Source organism: Schistocerca americana, chromosome X, assembly GCF_021461395.2.
Source record: "Schistocerca americana isolate TAMUIC-IGC-003095 chromosome X, iqSchAmer2.1, whole genome shotgun sequence".
Taxonomy (NCBI): domain Eukaryota; kingdom Metazoa; phylum Arthropoda; class Insecta; order Orthoptera; family Acrididae; genus Schistocerca; species Schistocerca americana.
The window spans coordinates 197,884,683-197,912,308 of NC_060130.1; positions in this window are offsets into that span (position 1 = coordinate 197,884,683).

Sequence of the window (27,626 nt, forward strand, 5' to 3'; positions counted from 1 at the left end):
TAACAGGGCCACAACGTCACATATGCTTGCACCGATTCATCACTGTGTCAATGTAAAGGCCTCGAAGGTGTCCTTTAAGTTTCGGAAACAGATGAAAATCGGATGGGGCCAAATCGTCACTGTATGGTGGATGATCGGTGACAGTGAACTCAAAGCGTCGGTGCTGCAGATGTCGAAGCACTCACGTGTGGTCTGGTATTATCATCCTTCAGGGAGGGGGTGCTCCGTGTGTGGACGAACTCTTCGAATTCATACTTTCGATCACAGCATTCTGTTTCTCACACACCCCCATGCACTGAGGTGACAAAAGTCATGCAGTACCCCCTAATATCGTGTCGGACATCCTTATTGCCGGCATAGAGAAAAAAATCGACGTCGCGTGCACTGAAGAAGGCGTTGGAAGTCCCATGCACATATATATTGAGGCATGCTGCCTCTACAGGGTGTTACAAAAAGGTACGGCCAACCTTTCAGGAAACATTCCTCATACACAAAGAAAGAAAATATGTTATGTGGACATGTGTCCGGAAACGCTTACTTTCCATGTTAAAGCTCATTTTATTATTTCTCTTCAAATCGCTTTAATCATGGAATGCAAAGACACAGCAACAGAACGTACCAGCGTGACTTCAAACACTTTGTTACAGGAAGTGTTCAAAATGTCCTCCGTTAGCAAGGATACATGCATCCACCCTTCGTCGCATGGAATCCCTGATACGCTGATGCAGCCCTGGAGAATGGCGTATTGTATCACAGCCGTCCACAATACGAGATCGAATAGTCTCTGCATTTGGTACCGGGGTTGCGTAGACAAGAGTTTCCAAATGCCCCCATAAATGGAAGCCAAGAGAGTTGAGGTCAGGAGAGCGTGGAGGCCATGGAATTTGTCCGCCTCTACCAATCCATCGGTCACCGAATCTGTTGTTCAGAAGCGTACAATCACTTCGACTGAACTGTGCAGGAGCTCCATCGAGCATGAACCACATGTTGTGTCGTACTTGTAAAGGCACATGTTCTAGCAGCACAGGTAGAGTATCCCGTATGAAATCATGACAACGTGCTCCATTGAGCGTAGGTGGAAGAACATGGGGCCCAATCAAGACATCACCAACAATGCCTGCCCAAACGTTCACAGAAAATCTGTGTTGATGACGTGATTGCACAATTGCGTGCGGATTCTCGTCAGCCCACACATGTTGATTGCGAAAATTTACAATTTGATCACGTTGGAATGAAGCCTCATCCGTAAAGAGAACATTGTTGGATGAACCATTCGCAGAAGTGTACCCGTGAGGCGAATCAGCTGCTGATGGTGCCTGCGCACGCTCTACATGGTATGGAAAAAACTGGTTCTCCGTAGCACTCTCCATACAGCGACGTGGTCAACGTTATCTTGTACAGCAGCAACTTCTCTGACGCCGACGTTAGGGTTATCGTCGACTGCACGAAGAATTGCCTCGTCCATTGCAGGTGTCCTCGTCGTTCTAGGCCTTCCCCAGTCGCGAGTCATAGGTTGGAATGTTCCGTGCTCCCTAAGACGCCGATCAATTGCTAGGAACGTCTTCCAGTCGGGAAGTACATCTCCGACTATCTCCTTCCTCTCGCTTTCCTGCCTCTGCTGCCCCGGTCCTATGCATTCGTTCTCAGTTACGTTCTTTCCATAAACCCTTTTTTCTTTTGTTAAATTCGCTTTTTTTTTAAATTTCGGATTGCGTGTAAGTTTCAACGTTATACAGCTAGATTATAATATGATGGTATACTGCTGACCATCAACATTGCAATACCAGAAATGATACCAATTAACGAACTGTTATTCATTCTGCGTGTACAGTACTGTAGGAAGAATAAATGATTCAAATTGGTGATGATTTGGTGGCACACACGTTGCGAAATGTAGTTCAGAGCTAACACTTCTCACGCCTACATCGGCTCCAACTCTAAATGAGCTTCGATGACAGATACAGGTACATCATTCCATGCCAGTTCAACTCTGTGCCACGGTTAATCAATTGTAGTACCTGGTGAGTGATGTTGTGCCAGTCTTTGAACAACCCATGACCAGATACCTTCAGTGGGCACAGCTGTGGAGAAAGTGCTAGCCAGGTCAACAGTTTTACACCGTCTGTATCTAAGTAGTGCGTTGCGCGGTTCCTTTCTGCTATTTGCCTGCACCTACCTGTGAACTCGTTGCAGCAGATCGCCGGTAGGAAAGCCGAGCGGAAACCTAACGAACCGCAAATCGCACCAGGCTGTATACAACGTAACTGTTCGGTAAATCGGGAAAAGGTCTTAATTTTGAATGAAAGGTGGAAATACTGGCAAAACTTCGGTTTATTCTGAAGTCGAGAATCAAAAGTTCACTGCCAAGCCCGTGCTAATCCTAACACAATCATGCATAAACCCTCTCATTCACGTTATCATGTTTATTTCCCGAAATCTGAACAGCTACTAAGCACGGATTGTTCTTAAGTGAAAATGCTCGTCACACTATTAAATTTATCGGTGTCTAATGCACTCAAGTTTTTAGTCACCAATATGCTCAATATGCCACGCGGAATTACTGTCTTTTTTCATATACAAAATTATTTAAAAATCCGTATTTTCCACAAAAAACACAACGGAATAAATATGACTTCACTTTAAAGCACTTTTGAGGCATGTAGTACAACTAAAACCGGCAAACTGCAACTTCCTTTTGAGCTCATACTACACACGATCGTACCATTGAAAGGGTGGGCTCCGACTACTTTAAACTACTATAATCATTCTATATCTCCAAGAGAACAGAGTCGCGAAGAATACTCAGTTCTGACTGGTCAGTTTTCCTTAAGGCCAATAGAAAGACACTATTCTCCCGCGGTAGTCCGCGCTTTTTATGACTAACCAATCAACAAATAATACACTTTCGAACTGTATTTTCTCCCGAAATAAATATTTAACATTCTGATATTTTGTTTGTGCTTTACGTTATTAACTATTTTCATTTGCGCTCGAATTAGCCTTCCTTTTACCATAAACTTACTTAACATATTATGAAAGAAAATTCCCTGTCGTCTGCATTCATGCTGTTTTAAAACTTTCTCACACTACAGCGTTCATTAGTAGAACAATGATCGACATATTTATTTTAGACCACATTGACGCATCATTCACACTACTAAAAGCATATACAATATTGTACAAACGTAAATAAATAAAAAAAAGCCTTCAAGAAATAAACAGAACAACTCGCAAAAACATTATCTTGACCTATTTATTGAATGTATCTGTCCGCTACTGTACTCTGGTGGATGAAAATAAAAACTACGTACTCGACTGAACCCGCTTCAGACCACCTGTCTTTCTTCTGATCACAGGCTTTAGACAGGTGCGATATAAAGCGCCACTCCTCAGTAGGTCAGTAAATCATGGGCAACATTAAGGCAAAGCCACTGGCGCCAAAACATCACAAATATAGCGCCCACTGTCCACATTACAAACTATACAAACCAGGGGAAATCACGTAGTGCATCCAGAGTTACTGCATACCACGCTAGGTACTAGGCGCTTTTGACGATAACGAATGCAATATGGCAACGTTCGTTCTAATTGGAGCTTTCCACAATCACACGTCTAAGGTGATGTACTCATCTATAGTGATGACATGATGCGTGGCTTGTGTCCAGTTTTGTCTCTGGCTACACCATGTCAACGTGCCTCTCTCTTCAACCGCATCAAGTGAATCTGCGACAATGGTGGCCGTGGTGACAGTCCGTGCTGCTCCAGATATCGTGGAGTTGATACATCAATTGTTGTTGTTGTTGTGGTCTTCAGTCCTGAGACTGGTTTGATGCAGCTCTCCATGCTACTCTATCCTGTGCAAGCTTCTTCATCTCCCAGTACCTACTGCAGCCTACATCCTTCTGAATCTGCTTAGTGTATTCATCTCTTGGTCTCCCTCTACGATTTTTACCCTCCACGCTGCCCTCCAGTACTAAATTGGTGATCCCTTGATGCCTCAGAACATGTCCTACCAACCGATCCCTTCTTCTAGTCAAGTTATCCCACAAACTCCTCTTCTCCCCAATTCTGTTCAATACCTTCTCATTAGTTATGTGATCTACCCATCTAATCTTCAGCATTCTTCTGTAGCAGCACATTTCAAAAGCTTCTATTCTCTTCTTGTCTAAACTATTTATCGTCCACGTTTCACTTCCATACTTGTCTACACTCCATACAAATACTTTCAGAAACGACTTCCTAGCACTTAAATCAATACTCGATGTTAACAAATTTCTCTTCTTCAGAAACGCCTTCCTTGCCTTTACCAGTCTACATTTTATATCTTCTTTACTTCGACCATCATCAGTTATTTTGCTCCCCAAATAGCAAAACTCCTTTACCTTTAAGTGTCTCATTTCCTAATCTAATTCCATCAGCATCACCCGACTTAATTCGACTACATTGCATTATCCTTGTTTTGCTTTTGTTGATGTTCAAATGGTTCAAATGGCTCTGAGCACTATGGGACTTAACATCTATGGTCATCAGTCCCCTAGAACTTAGAACTACTTAAACCTAACTAACCTAAGGACGGCACACAACACCCAGCCATCACGAGGCAGAGAAAATCCCTGACCCCGCCGGGAATCGAACCCGGGAACCCGGGCGTGGGAAGCGAGAACGCTACCGCACGACCACGAGATGCGGGCTGTTGATGTTCATCTTATACCCTCCTTTCGAGACACTGTCCATTCCGTTCAACTGCTCTTTCAAGTCCTTTGCTGTTTCTGACAGAATTACAATGTCATCGGCAAACCTCAAAGTTTTTATTTCTTCCCCATGGATTTTAATACCTACTCCGAACTTTTCTTTTGTTTCCTTTACTGCTTGCTCAGTATACAGATTGAATAGCATTGGGGAGAGGCTACAACCCTGTCTCACTCCCTTCCCGCCCACTGCTTCCCTTTCATGTCCCTCGAAATTTATAACTGCCATCTGGTTTCTGTACAAATTGTAAATAGCCTTTCGCTACCTGTATTTTACCCCTGCTACCTTCAGAATTTGAAAGAAAGTATTCCAGTCGACATTGTCAAAAGCCTTCTCTAAGTCTACAAATGCTAGAAACGTAGGTTTGCCTTTCCTTAATCTTTCTTCTAAGCTAAGTCGTAGGGTCAGTATTGCCGCACGTGTTCCAACAGTTCTAGACGTGGCTTAAATTCAAAAAAGTAGTATTGACAGCAATTGAGAGATTTATATAAAATAATTTTATAAACGATTGACTGATCCCGCATGGTACACAAAACAGGTCGGAAGACACTTGCAGAAGCAACGAAAACCGGTAGGCAGAATTAAAAGATCGCAAAATCTCCAAGAATTGTGACGTTTTGCAGAACCTCGAACTGAAGTGCTGACCTCAATGTAACATGCTTTTAATAGTTTCCACCACGAATCTACCTCGAAATCTGGCAGAAGATCGAAAGAGATTTTGATGTGAAGTGTACCAGTGGCAAGGCACGATCAGTACCATCACTGCGTGTGGTGTGCGTACTGTAAGACCTTTAGTTCACACCCCATCAGATTATTTGACTTGTCGCTCTAACGAAGTAGGCGAGTATCAGCAATATGTCTCGTGGTCTTATCGTGGCGTGTTTATCTTCTGCCGTTAGGTCAGACGATAGAAATGCCTCTTGCACACTTAGAGTAGCAGATTGACGGTGACCAACTTCAAACAGAACTTGATTAATTTTCACACACATTTATTAAAATAGTAACAAGCATAAAAATTAGTTAACTTGGATGCTATTTACAATCGACAATCTGTAGTTCCTTTGGTATTGGTACGTTAATCTTATTCTCACATATGTCTCTGATACTTGACAAAAGTGTCTATACATTTATCTTCATGGCTATGTACAGGAATATGGTAATCTTATTAGGCGCAGACTGAAACTTGACTATACACTGGTACAGACTAATGCAGATTGATACAGACTGGTGCAGACAAATGCAGACTGACTAATTGGAGGTCTGTACACTCGATATAATACCTCGTGCGTTCATGTATCACTGCGCGAGTGTGATCCGCGAGGAGAAAAGGTTCTACGTAAGCAACAATCTCATTGGCTGCGTTACATATTAATATGCGGATTGGCGGAAGCAGAATTTGGTCTGTCTCTATGGCAGCGCCATCTCATAGTGTGGAGACGGACGAGCGCTGCGCCTGCGCTGTTGCGCTTAGCGGGGCGCGCTCTGGTGGGAAAGTTGTGTACGCGCTGACTACGAGGAACTATGTACACAACACTGCGCATTAACAATGGTATTGGAACCGGTGACTTCAACTAAGGAGGAGTTACTGGACACGGTTTTCTGACATTCCTTCGCCAAGGAAGGAGAAATAAATATTCCGGCATTCTAGCTGTAGTGGCGTAGCAAGACAGCCACGCCACTCGGAAGTAGCCGAAAGGCACGCGTTTAAACTCATGCAGACTGGCGTGAGGTCTGAAACAGGATACGTAATGAATGCTATAAAGAAAAGTAAGTAGCTGCTGGAATACTTAACTTTAATCCATCATTTGAATACATCGTTCTGGATGGTACGTTCAAGACTATAAACTCTTAATGGCGCCTTGCTAGGTCGTAGCCATTAACTTAGCTGAAGGCTATTCTAACTATCTTCTATGCAAATAAGCGAGGCTTCGTCAGTGTTGCATCGCTAGCAAGTCGTCCGTACAACTGGGGCGAGTGCCAGTACGTCTCTCTAGAACTGCCGTGTGGTGGCGCTCGGTCTGCAATTACTGACAGTGGCGACACGCGGGTCCGTCGTATACTAGTGGACCGCGGTCGATTTAAAAGGCTACCACCGAGCAAGGTGGTGTCTGGCGGTGACACCGTCCTAGCCAAGTGCAGTTGCAAAAATTAGAAGTCGATATCCTCGATGTAGCAAATGATTCACACTTAGCAGTCATATACACTCCTGGAAATTGAAATAAGAACACCGTGAATTCATTGTCCCAGGAAAGGGAAACTTTATTGACACATTCCTGGGGTCAGACACATCACATGATCACACTGACAGAACCACAGGCACATAGACACAGGCAACAGAGCATGCACAATGTCGGCACTAGTACAGTGTATATCCACCTTTCGCAGCAATGCAGGCTGCTATTCTCCCATGGAGACGATCGTAGAGATGCTGGATGTAGTCCTGTGGAACGGCTTGCCATGCCATTTCCACCTGGCGCCTCAGTTGGACCAGCGTTCGTGCTGGACGTGCAGACCGCGTGAGACGACGCTTCATCCAGTCCCAAACATGCTCAATGGGGGACAGATCCGGAGATCTTGCTGGCCAGGGTAGTTGACTTACACCTTCTAGAGCACGTTGGGTGGCACGGGATACATGCGGACGTGCATTGTCCTGTTGGAACAGCAAGTTCCCTTGCCGGTCTAGGAATGGTAGAACGATGGGTTCGATGACGGTTTGGATGTACCGTGCACTATTCAGTGTCCCCTCGACGATCACCAGTGGTGTACGGCCAGTGTAGGAGATCGCTCCCCACACCATGATGCCGGGTGTTGGCCCTGTGTGCCTCGGTCGTATGCAGTCCTGATTGTGGCGCTCACCTGCACGGCGCCAAACACGCATACGACCATCATTGGCACCAAGGCAGAAGCGACTCTCATCGCTGAAGACGACACGTCTCCATTCGTCCCTCCATTCACGCCTGTCGCGACACCGCTGGAGGCGGGCTGCACGATGTTGGGGCGTGAGCGGAAGACGGCCTAACGGTGTGCGGGACCGTAGCCCAGCTTCATGGAGACGGTTGCGAATGGTCCTCGCCGATACCCCAGGAGCGACAGTGTCCCTAATTTGCTGGGAAGTGGCGGTGCGGTCCCCTACGGCACTGCGTAGGATCCTACGGTCTTGGCGTGCATCCGTGCGTCGCTGCGGTCCGGTCCCAGGTCGACGGGCACGTGCACCTTCCGCCGACCACTGGCGACAACATCGATGTACTGTGGAGACCTCACGCCCCACGTGTTGAGCAATTCGGCGGTACGTCCACCCGCCTCCCGCATGCCCACTATACGCCCTCGCTCAAAGTCCGTCAACTGCACATACGGTTCACGTCCACGCTGTCGCGGCATGCTACCAGTGTTAAAGACTGCGATGGAGCTCCGTATGCCACGGCAAACTGGCTGACACTAACGGCGGCGGTGCACAAATGCTGCGCAGCTAGCACCATTCGACGGCCAACACCGCGGTTCCTGGTGTGTCCGCTGTGCCGTGCGTGTGAGCATTGCTTGTACAGCCCTCTCGCAGTGTCCGGAGCAAGTATGGTGGGTCTGACACACCGGTGTCAATGTGTTCTTTTTTCCATTTCCAGGAGTGTATAACCGTTTACTTGATGATAGGTCCGTACCTAAAGAGTGGAAACTTACGCAGGTCAAACCAATACTCAAAAAAGGAAAATATGTATAATCAGCTGAATTACAGACTCGTATCACTGACGTCGATTTGCAGTAGGATTTTGGAACATATATTGCGTTCGAACATTATGAATTACCTCGAAGAAAACTATCGAAACATGGCACGGATTCAGAAAATACCATTCTTGTGAAACACAACTGGCTGATTATTCACATGAAGCAATGAATGAGTGCTATCGACAGGGGCTCTCAAAGAGTTTACATATTATTGGATTTCCAGAAGGCTGAAGGCACCGTGCCTCAGTCAAAGCGCTTGCATGTGGAGTACCGTCTCCGTTTTGCGAGTGAGTTCCTACCACGAGACACCGACGGCAGCGCCCTCTAGCTGGTGCTGTGCAGCTCTACGAGCTCCACTACAGATTCTGCCCATTTCATCAGGTGCAGCCAGCCAGGACACTTCGCTTCAGCTTCGCACCACCTTGCAAGTTATGTAATATGTTTGCATATGTTTATCCACTAGTAATGGTGCTTATAACAGTATCGGCAGTACCGAGAGATTAGTACCTTTTCCTGTTCCTGTTCCTTACCCAAGCGCCGCCTCCCAGGCGGGATACAAAAGTCATCGTATTCAGTAATTGACGGAAAGTCTCTAGTAAAATGGAAATGATATCTGGCGTTCCCTGAGGTAGCCTTATAGGCCCTCTTTTATTTTTGATCCATACAAAAGATTTAGGAGACGATCTGAGCGCCACACTTATATTGTTTGCTGATGACGCTGTTGTTTACCGTGTAGTAAAATCATGAGTCATCAGAAGCTCAAAATCAATTGAAATAATGATTTAGAGAAGATATCTGTATGGAGATAAAAGTGACAGTTGACGAAAAGCGTGAGTCAACCACATGAGTGCTGAAAGAAATCCGTTAAATTTCGGTCACACCTTAAATTACACAAATGTAAAGCCTGTCAATTCAACTCAATACCTAGGGACCATAATTGCGAAAACTTAAATTGGAACGTCAGGCGCTTAGGTATGAATTGAGTCAGTCATGCAGGCATACGCAGAAACTACGGCATGGCCGTTCTCAAACTTTCGAATCCATATTCGCAAGGCGGTCGCTGAATATTGATCAACGTGAGTAGCATTGTGGTGGTACAATAACCTACAGTGCTGACGGGCCACGATCCTCGTGCTGTCGAACTCCGACTCAATCTGATAGACGTTTCTTCTTAATACGTGAAGCATAACGCAATCCTCTTACAAGCAATCAGTATTCAAATGCTGCGTATCAGAGAGAATGCCGCGGCATAATCTTTCCTATTACAGAGATTGTACATGGTGTTACACCAATATAACTTGTGTGGTGTCTCTGAAATGCTAAACATTTGCATATCCGAGCATGTGGTATAATCTGTTCCTGGTGACGTAACGACAAACGCCGGCACGAAGATGAAGAACGCAAGAGCAGAGCAGGCTCTGAGACGACGTCAGCCAATAGCCCGCTGACAAGGACCGCACCACGGCAGGAGCGGCCTCTACAAGAAGAGAATATAAGTGCAGCTCCTGCGAGCCTCGGTCTCCCCCTCCTTTCCTCTGTCCTTTCCCTGGGCTCCCTCTCCCCCCCCCCCTTCCGTCCTGTTTTTCTCCCCACTAAACCTCTCCCTACCTCCCTTCTCCCCCCCAGTCCTTTTGTATTCCCCTCCTCTGCCTACCCCACTCCCTGTCGCGTCTGCCCCCCACCCCTCTTATGGGTCCTCATCCTCCTTCAGCTCCTTTCCCGGCTCCCCCCTTCGCTTTTACTCTCCTTTCCCCCCCTTTTTTGTTTTCCCATCTTCTGTCCAGTTTCCCCCCACCTGCTCTCGACTGTGGTGTCACATTTGCCAACTTTTTAGTGCAGTGTTCCAGTGACTATTCAGTGTTGTTTGTCTTTCTCGTGTTGCGAACAGAAACCATGCTGTCGCTCGGTGTGAATTTTATTTCCTTTGCGAACAGAATCCAGACTGTCGCCGTGTTTTTTTTAATTGTCTATTGTTTTCCCTGTCTACTTCGTATGTATTTTTATTAGCGTCATCATCCCTGTGTTGTTTTTTTAAGTTCCACGATTTCTTTTCGCCTTGTTACTCTCTAAGTCTCCGATTTTATCGCCTGTTTTTTATTATTTGTTCTCTTGATCTTTGTCACAAAATCTGTCGGCTGAAGAGCGGCGTACTAAGCTGCTGCCAGCCCGCCCCCTTCGGGGGGAATTGAAATTCAGTAAATGAAAAAAAAAAAAAAAAAGAGCCTCGGTCAGACAGTAGAAGATGGACACTGGTAGAGATGTTACTTGTGATCCGTATGCATTACTTGCATGGACGTTGTATATAGCAAAGGACACTGATTGTTTGCAGGTCAATTGCTTGCGAGGCGTTCTTGTAAATCAAAATCAAGCATTGTCAATCTACATTAAATTAATAAAAACTATCAATGTGATTTTCTTGAATTGTTTTATAGCTATCGGAGAAAGCAGCTTCCTTCAGGCACCGTATAAGAGACGAGTGCGCAGGACCCCACATAATCCACACCAATTTGAAGTTCACTGCGTGCCGCCTTCGTGGTGTTGGAATTGCATTGTCCAGAAATGAAATTGCATGTGGAAAGAAGTTAATTGAAGCGCGGTATGTATGGTGGTGTGATTCGTAACGTGACAAAGTAATGGGCACTTACAGTTTTTCCCAGTCTTACGCCAACCCTGCACTACATCACACTGCCCATCATACTTAAATAAACACATATAACAGAAAATACAGAGCTCACACAACAACTCTTATAAACATTTAAGCTCGTATTCGAATCAACATACACTGTATACTTATTATACTGATGAAAATAGCGTAATGAAACAACATACACTACCGGCCATTAAAATTGCTACACCACGAAGATGACGTGCTCCAGACGCGAAATTTAACCGACAGGAAGAAGATGCTGTGATATGCAAATGATTAGCTTTTCAGAGCATTCACACAAGGTTGGCGCCGGTGGCGACACATACAACGTGCTGACACGAGGAAAGTTTCCAACCGATTTCTCAAACAGCACTTGACCGGCGTTGCCTGGTGAAACGATGTTGAGAGACCTCGCGTAAGGAAGAGAAATGCGCACCATCACGTTTCCGACTTTGATAAAGGTCGGATTGTAGCCTATCGCGATTGCGGTTTATCGTATCGCGACATTGCTGCTCGCGTTGGTCGAGATCCAATGACTGTGAGCAGAATATGGAATCGGTGAGTTCAGGAGGGTAAAACGAAACAACGTGCTGGATGCCAACGGCCTCGTATCACTAGCAGTCGAGATGACAGGCATCTTATCCGCATGGCTGAAACGGATCGTGCAGCCACGTCTCGATCCCTGAGTCAACAGACGGGGACGTTTGCAAGACAACAACCATCTGTACGAACAGTTAGACGACGTTTGCAGCAGCATGGACTATCAGCTCGGAGGCCATAGCTGCGGTTACCCTTGACGCTGCATCACAGACAGGAGCGCCTGTGATAGTGTACTGAACGACGAACCTGGGTGCACGAATGGCAAAACGTCATTTTTTCGGATAAATCCAGGTTCTGTTTACAGCATCATGATGGTCGCATCCGTGTCTGGCGACATCGCGGTGAACGCACATTGTAAGCGTGTATTCGTCAACGCCATACTGGTGTATCACCCGGCGTGATGGTATGGGGTGCCATTGGTTACACGTCTCGGTCACCTCTTGTTCGCATTGACGGCACTTTGAACAGTGGACGTTACATTTCTGACGTGTTACGTCCCGTGGCTCTACCCTTCATTCGATCCCAGCGAAACCCTACATTTCAGCAGGATAATGCACGACCGCATGTTGCAGGTCCTGTACGGGCCTTTCTGGAAACAGAAAATGTTCGACTGCTGCCCTGGCCAGCACATTCTCCATAGTTCTCACCAACTGAAAACGTCTGGTCAATGGTGGCAGAGCAACTGGCTCGTCACAATACGCCATTCAGTACCCTTGATTAACTGTGGTATCGTGTGGGCAGCTGTACCTGTACATGCCATCCAAGCTCTGTTTGACTCAATGCCCAGGCGTATCAAAGCCGTTATTACGGCCAGAGGTGGTTGTTCTGGGTACTAATTTCTCAGGATCTACGCACCCAAATTGCGTGATAATGTGATCACATGTCAGTTCTAGTATAATATATTTGTCCAATGAATACCCGTTTATCGTCTGCATTGCTTCTTGATGTAGCAATTTTAATGGCCAGTAGTGTATGTTGAGGTAACGACGTGAGCAAGTGATGTGACACTGTGATCAACACGCTAGAATCGTATTCGGGAGGACGCCGGTCGTAATCCTAGTACGGCCATCCAGATTTAGGTTTCCGTGATTTCCTTAAATCGCTTAAGGAAAATGTCTGTGTGGTTCCTTTGAAATGGGTGCGGGTAATTTCTTTCTCCATCCTGTCCATTGTCGACGGGACTTTACACTCTAATCTTCCTTTCTGTTTCAGCGACATCGTCAACTGCGAGTACAGTGGATTCGGGATGTCGGGATTTGACCGGGGATCAAGGGAAACGTGCCACCGGGGTCGAATGATTCACGTTTCTGGTAACACCATGTTTATGCCGTGTCCAGATATATCGTCATCCAGAGGATCGTCTACTCTAAATATGCATCGCGTCTCGGAAGCAGGGCGGTGGGGGTAGTATTATGCTAAGAGCGACATTACCTGGACTTCAGTGGGACTGGTGTTAGCAATCGCAGCCTCCATGACAGCTGTGGACTAAATGAACATTACTGTAGAATACCTGCATCCTTTAATGCTACATGTGTTCCCAAACGACTATGACATCTTCCAGCAGAACAGCTTTCCGCGTCACAAGACCAGAATCAGTGGTTTGAGGAGCACGATGGCAGAGCTGTTCCAATGTCTTGGCCACAAGATTCGCCTGATATAAACCAGATGGAATACGTGTGAAACTCTACCGGGTGCCAGTTCAGTGCCTACAAACCACTGGATTAGAATTTATGGGAATTTCGTGACCTGGGGGTAGACATTGTGCCTCATACACTATGTGATCAAAAGTATCCGGACACATCCAAAAACATATGTTTTCGTATTAGGTGCATTGTCCTGACGCCTACTGCCAGGTACTCCACATCAGCGATCTCAGTAGTCATTGGGCATCATGAGAGAGCAGAATGGGCCCTCTGCGGAACTCACGAACTTCGAACGTGGTCAGGTGACAGGGTGCCACTTGTGTCCTATGTCTCTACGCGAGATTTACACAATCCTAAACATCCCTACATCCACTGTTTCCGATGAGATAGTGAAGTGGAAACGTGAAGGGACACGTACAGCAAAAAGCGAAGCCACGTCACGCAGAAAAGCTGATGTACCGCATTATAAAGCTGGACTAACGCGCTGTGACGGTCACCGCGATTTGGCTCCTCAGTGTGTGTGTGTACCAACAATGTTCGTTGTTACCCATGAAGCATAATTGACGTTAAATGTTATGCTGTTCGGGTAAGTGCACCTGTTCTGAAGAGTATATGTTCTCAAAAAATATAAAATTTAAAGTTCATTTTAGGTAAATATCGTTGAACTTTTAAGCGTTATTACCACAGTTTCTGTGGAAAAGCATAGTTACGTATTGCGCCATAGGGCAAGGAACAGTAACGTTCTCCCGTATTAGTTAAGCAATAAGTACACTTTTGTCAGTACTTTAAACCCTATACCCGTATTTAACGTGTAGGGTACATTAACTTCTATAGTAAATTCATAGCATACAGTTGTCTTTGCACGACATGTATATTTCCCATTGTAGTCGATATATGCCTGTGTCGTCTGTGAATTTCCAAGCTCGTACATTCGGACTGCTTCATGTTTGGGTGATGAATCCTTGTAGTGGTACTGTTTTTTTGCCCACTATCCCTACTGCGTTAAGGTTTTGCTTGATTCAAAATTCCTCGGCTAAGATACAAGAAAATTACTACATGGACAGTATGTAACATACTCTGATTCAGTCTGGAACAAATGAGAGCTTAAGAAAATAGTGTAATATAAAACCTTGCAAAAGAAAAACCTTTAATCTGATGTCTTTAATAAATCTAGTCGCCGAGAAGCATGGTTTCTTTACTAGTAAATGGTTCGTTTTAGCTATTTTAATTTATTTAACGGAACTCGTTTCAGAACTCTGGAGTTTGTCCCACAGCTCTGATTTTTCCTCGTAGCAACGACGTTTTCAACGTAATAGCGGTTACTTACCTTTTCCTCCTGCTGTTAATGAAGATTCGAGATGATCAATTTTAAGCTACTCACTTAACAGTAATTATTTGAGCTAGCTGTCATAACAGGAACTGTGAAATCAATCCATGCCGACGTTAATAAATGAAGAGTGGAAATGGAAAACATTCTACATGCCATTATTTCACACAACACTTTCTTTGTGCTACTGTGTTCGCGGTACTCTGCATATCTCTAGACTTGATGCAGGTGCCAAACCATGGGGACAGTCTTTCAAATATGCTTTAGTAGGTGGTGCAAGGTCTTTCTGACAAGCTGGCCTTCTCTCTGGAATTTCAAAATGTGAAACATATGAGAAGTGGTTTTTACTGACTGCAGTTCTACCAGCTAAAATCTTAATGCTGTGTATCTGCATTTGTGTTACCGCAGATAAAACGTAGGGCTTCAGCATTATGGGCACCTGAACAAATACTTTCTTCCCACTATTTTGTCGAAAAATGACAGTATTGAGACAGTGGTTGTGAACAGAATACAAGTTGATTCATGCAGTGAGCAGAATGGTAACCAGCTACTTTCCATGTCCGCAGCTCGTGGTCGTGAGGTAGCGTTCTCGCTTCCCGCGATCGGGTTCCCGGGGTTCGATTCCCGGCGGGGTCAGGGATTTTTCTCTGCCTCGTGATGACTGGGTGTTGTGTGATGTGCTTAGGTTGGTTAGGTTTAAGTAGTTCTAAGTTCTAGGGGACTGATGACCTCAGATGTTAAGTCCCATAGTGCTCAGAGCCATTTGAACCAAGCTACTTTCCATGTACGCAAATAGCGCCTTATCGTTTTCGAATCGACAGGTTCACCTTCCGACGGCTGCCCTCTTTTATATTACATTGGTTGTTGTTTACATTAGCTGTTGAAACAAAAACTAGTGTAAACAACACTAAATTTAATATAATCGTGAACAGCCGTGTGAAGATGAATCCGTCGGTTCCAAACCGGTAACAACGCTACTTGTTTAATAGTGCTTGCTGTTTTCTGCTTTGCAAAAATCAACTTGTTGGCACTTATAATTTTCTCCTTTTAGCGATGATGTGGTGAACAGTATGATTCAGTACAATCAGATTACACTCTCAAATTTTTGGAACTTAGAGCATTTTCTATTTCCACTCTCCAAATGCTAGTTGCGTGAAAATTAGGGATTATCATCGTCACAAAAGATATTTTTCGAAACATTTTCCTCACATTTCTATTGCCGAACTGTCAAAACGTTCAGTTTAAAGCTGTTGCTCTACATTTGCAACATGTGTGCTAGTGGAGCACGCTTCTTCAATACAGACCTCTAAGTATACTGTAGTGGTTAATGCATGACCAGCAGCACGATGGTCCCAAAACAGCAGCAGCCGGAAAGCTGGCCACACTTTTATTATACAGATTTTCTATGAACCCCTCGTTGGTCCTGGTCCGTCCCCAGGCCTGTACAGTCCTCAAGAGACTGTCAGGTTTATTGAGGACGGAACAGTTAAGCCCCCCCACCACGGCAAGGTCTGGGGTCCATAGGGGGGGACCAGTAAGCCGCCCAAAATCCAAGAGCCCACGTCCCTACCTAATGCTCAAAGCATGTGTAGAGACGTATGCTCTTTGGACCATTCGCAGTTTACTGGCGACCAAATGCCAAACTATAACTAAAGTGTGCAAATACATGATGAGGGCAACAGCAATTACTGGCTATCAAATGAATGAATCTAAAAACAGAAACTTGATGGAGGAGAAGTGTTTAATGCCTCTTGGGTGAAGTGTGTGCATCTTTCTGTGCCTCCCAGTCTGATAATAAAAGAACCGTGAAGCATGGAGATATCTACAATGCAGTATTTACACTAGGAAGGAATGTCTGATGAATCGCAAATAAGCGACACTATCGAGATGTGAAATGCAAAGTAAATCGACAGCATCTAAAACGACGAAGTTATTAACAAGGCATTTGGTCTTTATGACCTCTTACATTTATTTTAAATTCTCTCTTCGCTGTACCATGTCGGTACTTATCGATAGTCGCATCACAGAGCAATGACCTATCTTCGGGCTGGGAGGCTGTGGGAGGCTCTCTGGTAAGATGGTCGGCGGCGAGAGAGGTGGTTGTCTGGAGTGGGGCAAGCCGCAATCGTGGCTGGTAGGTTCGGGGAACTGACCGGGGACAATGGTGTACCTGGAGCCATGCTCAGACAGTGTTATTGCAGAAGTATCAGCGCTTGATCGTAAAACGTGACAGCTGAATTTTGTGCTGATTTAAGAACGTACGAAGCTGACGTTTGAATTAAGGTTAATGAAACCAGTGTTTAAGTACTATGTATATGAGGGCACAGTCTGTGCCGATGAACGCCATGTGATGTTGCTTCTGTAAAAGGAAAAAAAACGCTATATACACGTCCTATGCTGCTGAATTACTGGATAGGATAGAGGCAGCTCTGCTGGCGTGTTGCAACAGAAGGGAAGCCTCAGGTTGTATTCACTATAGATTTCTTACTTCTGAAAAGGGTATTCACCTACTGGTTTCTGTCCTGGATAGAAAAACTCATGGATTCCATGATTATGATTTGTTCAGGGACAAATCTAGATGGTTGTTCGGTGGTTTCATTAAAATAATAATTTTGGATTTTGTGATTGCTGTTTTTAAAAACTCTGATCTTAACATCTTGTTGTCTTAGATTATCAGAAACTATACAAAGTATTACGGAAGGTAAAGGCTCGAAACAGTGTTTTGACAAGATTTTGCTGCAGCAGTTCACTTTTTAGTAGCTTCATCCTGTTAGTCATTCTTATATTAACTCACAGTCGTTCCGTTGTATGCTATTTATACATGAGATCACTATTGTGTAATTTGATGAAAAAATTTGACCTTGTATTGTATACTCAATCAGTCGACTCCACGAGTAATTGTTTTGGGCCACAACTCCCTGCTTCCAAAACACTTTAATAGCAGACTGTGGATGACTGATTGAGGTGTAATTATTGTAGTTACAGTAATATATTTATTCCTCGTACTGTTGCTTGTAGAAATAAGATCGACCGTTGTGATTTCAGTATGTCCGGGGATGGGACTTGTTTGTGGCGGGTGAGCTGATCTGTTAGTTGCAAAGAAGAAGTATTCAAGCGGAAGGTACTGTTCGGGAACTGATGGAAGCATTACGTCAAAATACCATATACTACCCGCACGTAAGATTTCGGACCCCAAGAAGCTAAGTCTCACAGCCGAATGTGAACAAGACCTTGATGAATCATTAGCAGAACATGTGGAACGCGTTAGAAAGAGTGTGGTAGTCTTTGCTCTCCAGTATATGGAGGAGCAGATGGGAACGCATATGTTAGGGGGATTAAACCCCGAAACCATGCAACGAGCTGTATTTTGTGTAATTCCGAAAAGGTTGACTTAATTAGAAGAGATGTTAAGACAAGTACAGGCCAGCGAATTTCTCTACACCCAGAGGGAGGCACAGGCTCACAGGGTAGACACGGAACAGAGAGTGTGAATCAGAACAGGCGTGTGAAACGAAGCGCTATGGTAGCGCACGGAATCGCTGACCACGCTCTAGAATTGGGTTAAGGAGTGCGTAATGGGGTCTGTTGGGGTTGTGGTAAGCAGGGACACACAAAGAAAGAGTGCGCAGAGACGCAAAGGGCGCAGCAAGTATTTCGAAAATTAACAGTCAGGGAAAGATTATGAGTGCGATTCGCAGAAAAGACGGGTTCGCGATTACTGTTTATATGTGCCGCCCTTAACGGAACGGGGAACCTATGTGTGGACTGTTGCACGTACGCTTTGTCATTTCGTGGTAATTAAGACTGTTTTGTCAAATGTAAGTGTATATGCACATGGGGACGGTTAAGGCGAGAGTCATGAGAGTACTGAACGGCAAATAAATTTAAGAGTGAATGGTTGTGTTAAATTAAAATCAGTGTTGGGAATTTGTCTGGAAGATGGGTATGGAGGCGATAGAAAATTTAGCTGCCAGTTATATCCTAGGAGCCGATTGGATTGCTAAGGCAGGATTCATTCTCCACTGGTCTCGTGGCCATTCTTATTTTAAATTTCGTCCCCAAAGAAAGTTTTTCTTGTGTGCACATGAACAGAAGTCCGTCGTGTTTGCCTCAAGTGGGGCACAGAAGGGCGAAAAGGAAGACGAAGTTAAGGTCGAACTATTTGAAGAACAAATGGCTCACTTGGTTGAATCATTAAGGGAACAAATCAAAGGACTGTGCACAGAGCGCTCCTGCAGTACGGATAACGTGAGTGGTGGGGGGATGTAAGGGCGCGGCAACTGGAGACGAACTCCAAAGTTGAAGTACGCTGGACTGTAAGATTCTTGTGAGCAAAAGTCTCAATTGCACAGATTGGCCGTGATATTATGGCGGTATTTGGACCAAATGAGAAATGGTGTCAACAATGTGACCCAGGTTCCTCTGACTTGGGTCATTCTCGTCGGGCAGGAAGGCCATCGACATCGACCATAGACGACAATGTCCAGGTATCGAGGGAGAACACCAGGGGGAAAGAGATTTTCAACAAGCAAGACGTTCAGACAGCAGTTGTCGAATGGTTTCGTCACCAAGGAATGGATTTCTATTGTCGACCAACTACACAGTTGGAAAAACGTACTGCCCTTTATTTATAGAAACTTGGTGACTATGTTGAACGACAGCATATAGGTCACTATGTAGTGTAGTGCAGCGTTCAATAAAACTTACTTGGTCTGTCATAATAATGTGTAACATAGTTTTTGAAGCTACCTCGTATTATTTTGTCAACACAAGTAGCTATTGGTGGGAAAGGGAGAGCGGGACGAATGTCATCCACGTCCCAAGGGATACAGTGGGAAACACAGAGTGGAGGCCCCCCAAGCCCGCTCTAGCACGGTGAGCATCTCAAAAGATCTAATGCCGCCTCTGCATTTGTTAGTAATTACATCGAGGAGTTCACAGAAGCAGGGTCTGTGACGTAGTCCGTCCAACGGGCCCATCGCGTGATAGAAAGTGGTCGAAATTCGTTTGAAAGAAGAGTGGTCTTAAGGGCAGAGGGAAAAAGTACCAAGGCAAGTGTCAACGAAAAAAAAGAATGCACGAGAGTATGGATGATTAGTAAGAGCACTAGTGGGTTTCTTGCTGTCTACGATGTGTCATGCAAGGGTAGGTTGTGTAATTAGTGGGTCTAAGTCGTCTTGTATCTTCCTACAATCACTCAATTTCGAAACCTTACCGTACATTACAGCAAACAATCGAAGACTGCTGCCCACCCTGCCTCCCAAATCATTTATGTCCATAGAGAACAGCAGCCGTCCTATCACAGTTCCCTGGGGCACTCCAGACGATACCATTGTCTCTGATAAACACTTGCAGTCGAGTTAGTTCTTCATCTCATAGTTTGCCTGCTTAGCTGGGTCTTCTGCTGCGCTGTGTCTTTCCAGATCCCGGCAGCTGTTCCCGCCCTCCCACTAGCGGCTGGTCCTCCCCACAACTGATGGGACATTCCAGCCACTCAGGGGAAGGGGGTGCAGGGCAGCAGTTGCTGACGGCTGGCGTCGTCATTTTCCCTGCCTCCCATGCATGTTGGCCTGGGTTCGATTCCCAGCCGAATTTGAGATTTTCTCCGTTCGTGGGCTGGATGTTGTGTTGTCCTCACCATTTCATCCTCATCACTGACGTGCAAGTCACCCAGTGTGGTGTCGAATGAAATAAGAATTGCACTTGGTGGCTAAACTTCCCTGAATGGGGCTTCTCGGCCAATGATAGCATCTGCTCATACTTTGAATACAGGAGACTGTTCGTCAGGGGCAGTCCAAGTGGCTTGGGGCATTTCCTGAGGAGTGGATGTCCGCCTGGAGGCGACCTTCTCCTTCGATGCTGATGGGGCAGTGGCACGGGCAGGTACCCGTCTGCCTGCTCGAAAGTCGCTAGTAAACTCTGGACGCAGTCCTTCTGTTTACCCAGGATGGCTAAGAACACAGTCCTCTCTGTGCCATGACGGGTTGGTGGGCCGTAGTCGTTGTGGGCCGTAGTCATTGTCCCAAGCATGTGGATGGTCTTCTTCTCCTGCTGTGTCTTTCCAGATCCCGGCTGCTGTTCCCACCCTCCCACTGGCGGCTGGTCCTCCCCACAACTGGTGGGATATTCCAGCCACTCAGCGGTAGCTGAAGGGGGGCAGCGGTTACTGATGGGTGGCGTCGTCGTCTTCTCCTGCCTCCAGTGCAAGTGGGCGTGGGTTCGATTCCTGGCCGAATTGGAGATTTTGTCCACTCTTGGACTGGGTGTTGTGTTGTTATCATCATTTCATCCTCACCACTGACGTGCGAGTCGCCCAGTGTGGCGTCAAATGAAATAAGATTTGCCCTTGGTGGCTGAACTTCCCTGAATGGGGTCTCCTGGCCAACGATAGCATGCACTCATTTCCACTTCATCTCATACTTTGAATACTGCAGACTGTTCGTCAGGGCCAGTCCCAGAGGCTTGGGGCATTGTCTGAGGAGTGGATGTCTGCCTGACGGCGACCTTCTCCTGAGACGCAGCTGGGGAAGTGGCAGGGGCAGGTACTCCTGTGCCTGCTGGAAAATCGCTAGCAAAGTCTGGACGCACTCCTTCTGTGCAGCCAGGGTGGCTAAGAACGTAGTCCTCTGTGCCATGACGGGCGGAGGGCCATAGTCGTTCCACAGACATTAATGTGCATTGTCCTGAGCATGTGGATGGGCTTCTGCTGCTGCTGTCTCTATCCAGATCCCGGCTGCTGTTCCTGCCCTACCACTGGCGGCTGGTCCTCCCCACAAGTGGTGGGACATTCCAGCCACTCAGGGTAGGGGGAGGGGGGCAGCAGTTGCTGACAGCTGGCGTCGTCTTCTTCTCCTGCCTCCTGTGCAAGTGGGCCCGGGTTCGATTGCCGATCGAATTGGATATTTTCTCCAGTCGTGGACTGAGTGTTGTGTTGTCCTCATCATTTCATCCTCATCAGCGGCGTGCGAGTTGCTCAGTGTGGCGTCGAATGAAATAAGTCTTGCACTTGGTGGCTGAACTTCCCTGAATGGGGCCTCCTGTCCAACGATAGCATGCAATCATTTCCATTTCATCTCGTACTTTGAATACTGCAGACTGTTCATTAGGGGCAGTCCTAGTGGCTTGGGGCATTGCCTGAAGAGTGGGTGTCTGCCTGACGGCGACCTTCCCCTACGACGCTGCTGGGGCAGTGGTACCCCTCCGCCTGCACGAAAGTCGCTAACAAACTCTGGACGCAATCCTTCTGTGTAGCCAGGGTGGCTAAGAACGTAGTCCTCTCTGTGCCATGACGGGCGGAGGGCCATAGTCGTTCCACAGACATTAATGTGCATTGTCCCGAGCATGTAGATGGTCTTCTGCTGCTGCTGTGTCTTTCCAGATCCTGGCGGCTGGTCCTCCCCAAAACTGGTGGGACATTCCAGCCACTCAGGGGAGGGGGAGGGGGGCAGCGGTTGTTGACGGTTGGCGTCGTCTTCTTCTCCTGCCTCCCATGCAAGTGGGCGTGGGTTCGATTCCCGGCCGAATTGGAGATTTCCTCTGGTCGTGGACTGGGTGTTGTGTTGTCATCATCATTTCATCCTCATCACTGTCGCGTGAGTCGCCCAGTGTGGTGTCAAATGAAATAAGATTTCCACTTGGTGGCTGAACATCCCTGAATGGAGTCTCCTGGCCAACAATAGCATACACTCATTTCCATTTCATTTCATACTTTCAATACTGCAGACTGTTCGTCAGGGCCAGTCCCAGAGGCTTGGGGCATTGCCTGAGGAGTGGATATCTGCCTGGCGGCGACCTTCACCGACGACGCTGCTGGGGAAGTGGCAGGGGCAGGCACCCGTCTGCATACTCAAAAGTTGCTAGCAAACTCTGGACACAGTCCTTTTCTGTAGCCAGGGTGGCTAAGAACGCAGTCCTCTCTGTGCCATGACGGCTTGGAGGGCTGTAGTCGTTCCTCAGATGTTAATGCGCATTGTCGCGAGAATGTGGACGGTCTTCTGCTGCTGCTGTGTCTTTCCAGATCCTGGCTGCTGTGCACACCCTCCCACTGTCAGCTGGTCCTCCCCACAACCAGTGGGACATTACAGCCACTCAGGGGAAGGGGGGAGGGGGGGGTGCAGCGGTTGCTGACGGCTGTTGTCACCGTTTTCTCCTGCATCTGCGTGTGCTGAGTCCTGGGCCGCCACTTCGGCATCGGCTTGGCTGCGGCCAGAGATGGCGGAGCATCAACAACATTTGGCGACATGGGGCATGGGAAAGCGAGCACATGCGTCCTCCATGTGTCGCATGTTAGCGGGGCTGTCATGGTCGCCTGAGCCTCTGACGCATCTCGGCGTGCTGCGGCAGTACTCTGCCACATGGCCCTCTCCCCGGCAGCTGAAGCAATGTGGCTTAGGGTTCACGACCGGAGGGAAAGCTTCCGCCTTAACGGGGAAGACTTGGTCGTCTTCCCACATTGAATTGGCGGCGGCTTTGTCTTCTTTGCTGGTGCCTCGACTAGGCGGCCACTGGCTCTTTGTGTGCCATGTGGTGGGCCATGCTTGCTGATCGCAGCTCGACAGTAGTGTCAGAGTCAGCAGACTCGACACCCACATTGTGCTTGCAGCAGCCGACTATATCATCGTGCAGCACTGTCCGTGCTGTATCTCTGAGGTGGATGTGCAGAGGCAAGACAGGTGCGTGATCTTCTTCCTCTTAAAAAGTAAAGACAGTTATCCGTTTTTTTCTTTTGAAAGTAATCTTCTACAAAATTTCAAGTGCTTTAATTTGTTGGAACTGGTTCTCTTTTATTTTCCTGTTAATACAATGAATGCACATCCATAAAATTTTTCATCGTAGATTTAAGACAGTAGAGGACGGTAGATCCACACTGATTCGTCTGCTGCCCTCTTTATCAATCTTCATTATTATCCGAGAACAAATATTTCTTTTAGAACATTTAAAACTATTTAAAGTACTGCAGTCCTGTTAAGAAATGTAAATGTATGCTATCACTTGACATATTTTCAGATAGTACTCCTGGACTCTGCAACACACGTAGATCAGCTGAGATTATCACACACGATCCTTGGAACTTCCAACACACACAGATCACCCGAAAGAGTGTAACGTGAGATGCATTTCTTACAAACATTCCGTTCTTACGAAGTAGTCTGTTATGCCATTCGTTGTGATACAATAATAGTTTTTTTGTTAAAATAGATGACTTTTATAAACTCAAACACATTCGTCAGGATCCATGCAACGCTTTTAGAAACATGAGGTCCACATCACATTCAGCTTACATAACTTGCACATTTTGAGACGATACTGCAGACAATTTTTACTGTTCAGCGCAGATAGCTTATCGAATTGAAATACATTTTCTTTTGATGCGTTTTAAGTCATTTTTCTGTATTTCCAATTCTGGCTCTTATCTCTTTCGTCAAAACCGTCTTTAAAAAAGAATTGTTACTGAAAATGATCATATTTTTGTCAAAACAATGGAAATTTTGTGGAGATGGTGGCCAAAGAGATATGTTGCCGTAGGAATCTAGACAGGCTAGCGAAAGATTAGCTGACACAAGCGCACTATAAATAAACATATTTTCCTCAAGTGGCTGCTGAAGAACTGCTACACTGTTAACTGTTTGTGGCTACCGTGGCTAGGAAGAGTAGGGACACCTGACAACGCGTTTCCTTCTTCCATTATGAGCCACGTTCTGAGTAATGGCGCCACGTATCACGAGGTCGCTATAATACTTGCCACAGCCACATTTAATCTTACGTAAACTCTTGTAAGTCTGTCAGACACTGTCCTGGTTGCTTATTTAGTCTTAAATAATTAAACCTGGCATCTGCCAAAAGGAATTTCTCGTCATAATATTTATTCCAAGCGTGGATTAATTCTTCGTAGATCACAAGTTCTGGCCACGAAATAGGGAAGAATGTGCAATACATCCGATTACCAGACACACCAGCCGTTGTTAAAAAAAGAGACTGTTTGTAGTTGGCATTGGTGTGCAGATAGATGAGCTTCAAACTGGGCCAGTTACAGAACCCACTCCTCCTTGTCCTCTTGAAATGGTCGAAACGGAAGCGCTGAGGCTGGCTGTGTAAGCTGGGGCGCTGACGTTATTGGTGGCGTCTGACGGTGATTCTCAATTAAATGAAGCCCTTCATAAGCTCAGTAAGCTGCGTCATTTGTGGCATCTCTATCTGAAGAAGCTGTGTTAGATCGAGCGCTGGTGCTAAAGGCGCTTGCAATTGTGGCACTGCTAACTGCGAGGCAGGCTAGCTTGGGGCGATGCGGTAGGCATGGAAAGGCAAATAATGCTAAAGCTAAATAAATATGTGGCAGCACAAACAAATAAAATGAGAGCAAATGGTTTAAAAAAATGGCTCCAAGCACTACGGGACTTAACATCTGAGGTCATTAGTCGCCTAGAGTTAGAGCTACTTAAACCTAACTAACCTAAGGACATCACACACATCCATGCCCGAGGCAGGATTCGAACCTGCCACCGTAGCAGCAGCGCGATTCCGGACTGAAGTGCCTAGAACCGCTCGGCCACAGCGGCCTGCAGAGCAGATGGCATGCGCCGATCTGAAGCAGGTATATCGAGAAGCACAAATGGTAAAAACGGAAGACAAAATATCCAGAAAGCGATAATAAAAGTAGGCGTCAAGGGAAGCAAAGTGATGCATGCGTCTATGTGCAGCGAATGTTTGCCCGTACAGCTAGCTATCAACAGCTCCATCTAATGTTCGGCACCATCTAGTAAGACGGAACTAATCTCGAACTAGATGACTGGTGCCGCCTCTTGTATCCCTTCCCGGTAGTGTTCATTTGTCGGTGGCCTGTATGTTCTTCATTGGTCAGGTCATCCTATTGGTGACAATGTTCAAAGCGCCGCTCGAAGTGCCCGAAGGAATTTTCATTGAGACGCCAGCTCTGGCAGTATCGATAAGCTACGATACTACACTCCTCCCCTCAGACCTCCTCTCCATTGTCGTGTAGCGACGAGTACTGCCCCAACTGCGGCGCGGGACGCATGGATGCAGGAAGAGACGAAAAGGCAGGAGCCGAAGCTGTGGCTGGTGCCGAACTCCTGTTGGCTTCCCGGCATTCGCTTTGAGGCCGTCCTGGGACGCCAGCCGTGAAACGAGACGGAATGTGCGTCTCTGCATCCACCAAAAGTGCGAGTTCTTCTGGTGGTCGAACCGATACGGTGTCTTGAATTGGTGCGTCGGCCCCTGGTCTGCCGTCAAGTGGAGAGGACCAACGGCTGTGGACGTCTGCTGTCCGCTAGGCGCCGGATGAGCTGTAGGGTCCAGGACCACAGGTTCATGGCCGGGTGCTGGCGACGCAGGACCCCAGGTAGCCAGAGGAGATATAGGTTGCATCACCCGGTCTGGCAATGAATCTGTGAACAAAGAGTCAATAGCAGGATAACGCAATTTACAGGATCGAATTTGATTCAGGTGCCGTCGCTGCAATCGCCTGGACCCTCTATCAAAAACATGCAACCGTGCGGGATTAGCCGAGCGGTCTATGGCGCTGCTGTCATGGACTGTGCGGTTGGTCCCGGCGGAGGTTCGAGACGACCCTCGGATATGGGTGTGTGTGTTTATCCTTAGGATAATTTAAGTTAAGTAGTGTGTAAGCTTAGGGACTGATGACCTTAGCAGTTAAGCCCCATAAGATTTCACACACATTTTTTTGAAAAACATGCAGTTTCCAAGCAACCTTACAACGAAGCCGCATTCCCAGCAATTTCGAATGCTACATGACCTGAAAAAACAAAAATTGGGTTATTAGTTTGATTCATAGCATGAGGGAGTGGAGTAGGCACCGGCCACCGTGGTGGGCGCAGCAACTGGAGCAAGGTGAGGTGGCGAGGTCCATGAAGCAGCTCCACCAGAGATGCGCCGTTGCGACACGGGGAATGGCAGGACAACAAGAAGAGCAACAAAGCTTCATCCCGCGTCTCGTGGGTGCGTAGTTCATCCATCAGCTGCTTATAAGCGCGCTGGCAGGTATCTTCATCGATGCACCAGCTCCGGCACTATCGGTTAGCTGACAGACTACAGAAAATGTGGCATACGGCAGCTTTCATGTATCGAAGCTATTGCTTCCTTCTTATGCTGAGGATTCTGATCACCAACTGTTTTTTAAAAAATTGTATACCTACCGTAGCAATAAACTCGAACATTTTTTCTTTCTAGAAGATGAAGCAACATCGCAAGAAGCTCTTTCACTTTATGGCACTACGATGTACCTTTGGTATTAGAACTTGTTTCTGAAGACCTAAGTCATGTTAGAGGCCACCTACGACCCCCTTCGCCGATTTTTGTGGTCTCAAGTTAGAGAATATAGATGAAATCTTTATTTCTTAAATACGGAAGACACTCGGGCAAAAGTTATTCGCCGATGTTTTGCGAAGCATTTAGGAAATTTAACGAGAAATAACAACAAGAAATAAATTTGATCTAGTATAGCCTGTCAAACGTGAAGATTATTAGAAATTGTTTTCGAATATTTTTGCTCAATTTGGAGATGAATAGAAGCTGCAAGAAGTAAAAAATTATCATTGTCTTCTCAGTTCCTCAGGCATGGATGTGTGTGATATCCTTAAGTTAGTTAGGTTTAAGTAGTTCTAAGTTCTAGGGGACTGATGACCTCAGAAGTTAAGTCCCATAGTGCTCAGAGCCATTTGAACCAAGAATTCCATTGGAAAGATTTCCAGAGTCGTGTACAGTTCTGCCAGTGGGCACAGCAGCAAATCCTCGCCAATCCGAACGTCTTCTCCAATGTTCTATTTACCGATGAATGTTTCTTCTCAAACAGAGGACAGGTAAATACAAGGAACATGCATTATTGGTCCACCTGACAACCCACGATGGCTAAGACAGGTGGAACATCAGCATCAATGGAGAGTTAACGTTTGGTATGGGATTCTTGGTA